Source organism: Carya illinoinensis, chromosome 2 (assembly GCF_018687715.1).
Source record: "Carya illinoinensis cultivar Pawnee chromosome 2, C.illinoinensisPawnee_v1, whole genome shotgun sequence".
Taxonomy (NCBI): Eukaryota; Viridiplantae; Streptophyta; class Magnoliopsida; order Fagales; family Juglandaceae; genus Carya; species Carya illinoinensis.
Genome location: NC_056753.1, coordinates 15026962 through 15031738, shown reverse-complemented (window position 1 = coordinate 15031738; position 4777 = coordinate 15026962). Strand labels below are relative to the sequence as shown.

Genomic DNA, 4777 nt, shown 5'->3' with positions numbered 1-4777 from the left:
GGGGGTAGTGAGAGAGAGAGAGAACGAAGCGAAGTTGTTGAGCCGCACGTCCGGTTGAACACCCCTAATCTCCTTTGCCACGTACATTTCCAAGCCAGTTGCAATGGAATACAATTTTTTTGAATTTATCTTCTTTTGTATTTTTTTTGGTATATTTTTTTTTTATGTATATCTCAAATTTATCTATTTCTATTTTAAAAAATATATTCAAAATTTATATATTTTATAACTATAAATATCACTTTTATTATCTCAATCACTTAGCGCCCTACCATGTACATTTACTTCAAAGTACTTCTTACATATGGAAAAGAAGAAAAAGGCAACGAATTTAAAACTTGACAATTGATTTCTAATTATATTTCTAGAGAAAGAATTGAAGAAAGAAGGATAAGAAAATAATTAAAAAAATAAATGAAAATAAAAAACCACACTTCACTCTCAAACTCTCATTTGGTTACACAGTTCAGATAAGATAAGATGAGATATTTTGTTAAAAATTAAATAAAATATTATTAAAATATAATTTTTTAATATTAATTTTATTTTAAGATTTAAAAAAATAGATTTGTTTATTATATTTTATGTAAAAATTTGTAAAAATTATAAGAATTATATGGGATGAGATAATTTAGATTTAGGTATCCAAATCAACCAGATCTATTTTTAATATAAATATCTGACTACCAAAATATAAATTTCACCTCCACATTTGAATATAAACTTACATTTTTTTAAAGATATAGCGTTGAATAAACAAAAATAAATAATGTTGTACGGGAGAAATGATTTAAAATACAAGAAAATTGTAAAGAAAAAAAAAGAAATGATTATTATTATTATTATTAAAAAAAAATGAGATGAAGTGCAATTTTTTTAAAAAATAGAAATAAATTAGTTAATTAACCCCGAACAAAGGGAATATGGATTTGGTTCTCTTCGTTCGTAGCTATCTGTCCATTGTCTAGGTGTACAGAATAATTATTCTTAAAGTAACGTTATATATGTATTTGTTTTGAAAATAAATGAGATTTATCGGTAAAAAATTAATTTTTTTAAATAAATTTAAAATTTAATTTATATTTTAAAAAATAATTATATAATATTTATGCACTCATGATTGTAATTATAATTTTTTTTAAAATAGTATTACATTTTTGGAAGGTTATAATTCGAGGACTTATCGGAAAGGTCAAAAAAGTTTTTATTTTTTATTTTTTTTATTTTTCAAATTTGTTTTCATTCATATTTTTTGAAATTCTTAAATATTTTTTTTAAAACAAGATTTATAATATTATTGAAAAATATTCTTTTAATTATTAAAAAAAATTTGAAAACACTGCTGACAAATGCTCGGAATCCATTATTGATAGCGAGTTGTTCCATAGAGTAGCCACTGTAGCAAGTACACACTACGTGGCTGCCCGTTTTTCTTTTTTTTTTTTCCAAATTACAATTTGAAATTTTGGACGCAGAGAACCCATTTCCGAACCTATCCCGCTCTCGCAGCCCCCTCCCTCCCTCCCTCTCGTCGCCCAGCACCCTCGAGCGTCGATGTCCCTGTCGTTTCCCAGCACTGGCAACTCATCGGCCTACCTCTGCCCACGCCACCCATCCTGTTTTCCCCACAGACCATTTCGAACTAGAGGGAGGAGTTCACGGGAACCACTCGTCGCCTGCCTTCTCCCATCGCCACCCATTCAGTTAAGGAGGTAGTTGGAGAAATCGAGGATACCTTATTTGTGGCGAACTGTTGTTGTGCCGTGAGTTGTTGTGGGTGGGGGTAGCGAGAGAGAGAGAGAACGAAGCGAAGCTGTTGAGCCGCACGTCCGCTTGCGTTGCTGACTTACTCGTATGATTTCTACTCATTCCTTTTTTCTTGTTCTGTTTTTTATGCTTTTTTGTGTTTTTTTCCTAAGAAAATGGATGAAAGTAACAATGAAAGCGAGTGAAAGAGTAGAAATACTTGTTTTGGCTTGGTCAATATGTCTAAGAGCTTGGAGTTTTTACTTTCCTTCCCTATTATTATCACCACTAAAATCTTGATGTTTTCTTTTTGTACTGAAGTATTTGTTGGTGAAATTTTTGGGGGCAGGGGTTATTGTTGCGACATTTGTCTGTCCTTTAGATGTTATAAATACCAGGTTTTAGGTCCATGGTCTGTCTCAGCTCAGCAATGGAACTGCTAAAGGTGTGCCCTTCACATCGAGACATATTTGTTTCTCATAACTGATAGAACCATAGCCTTTGAGGTTTCACTTGATTGACTTTTTTGGTGTATGAATTTAATTGAGCAACTTGGCAGTTGTTTAAAATGGAGTTTAATCTGTGAGGTTCTTTTGTTTTCTTTCGTTTGGTGATTCAGGTAGTCTTATAGTTGGTAGTTTGGAACAAATATTTCGCAAGGAGGGGTTTCGAGGCATGTACTGTGGGCTCTCACCCACTGTGCTGGCATTACTTCCTAACTAGGCTGTGAGTGCTCTTTAGCTTTGTTAAGTACATGTTTATATACTGTGTGGTGTTATTATGGGGTTTTCATAAAATAATTTATCTATGGAATGTGAAACTGTTTGATTTAATTCAATTTTCTGCATGACAACCTTGAATTTGGGAAGCATTGTACTTTGTGCTTTTCACTCAACACCACATGGTAGTACTGTTACCTGTTAGTTATGTTTGCCAACTGGTTCAAAACTAAACATATGGCCTTAGCATTTCTATAGCACAGGCAAATCATTGCAGATAACTTGATTCTCACAATTTGGTTAAAGTTGCATTTTTTTCCTTTATTTATAAGCAAGTTAAAACTCTATTCATGATCAAAAGGCATTGGTCGAGTATATAGGGTGGGTGTATACATGAGAAACACCACTCTAGTAAATGAGAAAAAAGTTAAGAGGTCCTGATAACATGAAAAAGGTTTTATATATTCAAAGGTTTTATTTTTATTTTTGGTTGAGGCAAGGGGGAAGATGAGGATAGTGAATACGATGGTTTTGTACCGACAAAAAAAATAAAAAAAAAATAAAAGAAGAACTGGAATATGATCCAAGATAGGAAGAGAGCTTGGCCCAATCTTACTCCATTGAAATAAATTGGCAGAAATTCTTTGATTTTTGAAGTAAAAGGATGAACCTCAAGTGCGAGGGCTTATTTTACAATTTACATGGAAAATATATGTTTATGCGTGTATTGCATAAATGGTAGGGAAATGTTTTAGGAAATATAGTTCAATGCTGCAAAAAAAATGTGAAATAGAGTTCATACCTATACTTTTTATTGTAAGCTTGTCTCCTCTGCTTTCTTTGGGATATTTCTTGTTTTTTCCTTCATTATAAGGATTCTAATAAAAGTGATTTCATTGGCTGTGAATCTAGTATCAACCTACTCATTCTTTATTTTTCAAGCAACCTTTTCTTGCTCATTAGGAATCTATTGCTATATACGTTGGTTGTGTAATGATTAATTAGTTAAAGCTCTGAAAACCGGAATGATTTTTGTTCATGATTGTTCTGCCCATCCTTGACGGGTCACAGAGTGATGTCATTATATTATACAACAATATATTTTTTTATAAGTACATTATAGAACTATATATACTAACATCCTCCTTATCTTCTTGCAGAAAAGTCATAAACAAATTCTGGATGTGCCTAGTTTGCATATGGCATTCCCATTTCACATCTTAGAGTTGAGAGATGATAGTTCATCATCAATGCAGTAAATTTGTTCAAAAAATTTTGCTTGAGAGATGAGAAGGTTGATGATGTCGGGCCGAGTAGTTGAAATGTGTCTACTTACTAGTTGTAAAAAAATACAGTTGTTGTGAGACCTCAATTACTTGTAAAAAAAAGCATCACTCTATTTATTAGTTGATGAAATGTGTCTCTAAATCCTCTCTGTACAAGTGTTCATGATGCTGCTGTTCATTGATTATGGTCAGATGGACAAAAGGAAGGACTAGGAAAAAAAAAATAGATCAAGCCAACACTCAAGTGGCTATGAAGAAAACAAATAGCGAATCTCCCCATTGTGTCGGCCTCAAACCAATTTGTTGCCATGAAGAAAGAAAAAACAGATCTTAAGTGGCTAAATCTAGATCGATGAGTACAAACATTGGGTTTGAAATCTCTGTATTAAACATGAAAGAAGTTGCAAGATTTATTGTCTGGACTGTGAGAAAGTAGAACAAGCCAACACCCCAAATTCCCATAACCACAGCATTCAGGTGATAGAAACAAACGGAGAGCATGAAATTGTGATACCACCACCGTACAAATGCAAACCACCAGACTCGATTCTATATTTTAACTTGGCCCCTATCACACAACAAGCTTTGTTCTAAGGCCTGTAGATTCTATTCATCTGCGTCATAACTATTTGATCTTGCGATCTTCGAGTCAAAGCCATGTTTCTCAAAATTTCTGATGTACTTTCGGATGTCCTGTTGAAGCTCAACAGTTTCAGCTATCTTGGAGAACTGAAATTTCCAACTCCATTTTGCAATGGAACTTAAATTTAACAATAAAACATGATTAGACACCAAATGCTTGCAAGCCAATTCAGAAATGTCTTTTTTCTCAAGTGGCATTCGAGAGACAATACCAAGAAAAACAACCTTTCTTCAACAAAATTGCAATAGAGAAGTTACTAGCCAAGCTAAAACCAAGGCGAAGTGATACTGTGACGCCCCCAAATCCCACGTACGGACACGTGGAAATCGAGACGTCGGGATGATGACAACACGGGTCACCACCCTGTTGCCAAGTGCCAAGTG

General features: G+C 33.4%; 1 long non-coding RNA gene across 1 annotated transcript; it reads left to right on the top strand.

Annotated features, from left to right (window-relative positions):
• The first annotated feature begins 1453 nt into the window (after positions 1 to 1453).
• Positions 1454 to 3893, top strand: LOC122300154. Its single transcript, XR_006239932.1, has 3 exons — positions 1454 to 1852; positions 2366 to 2472; positions 3626 to 3893. It is a non-coding gene; the product is annotated as an uncharacterized LOC122300154 (long non-coding RNA).
• The last annotated feature ends 884 nt before the right edge of the window (positions 3894 to 4777 follow it).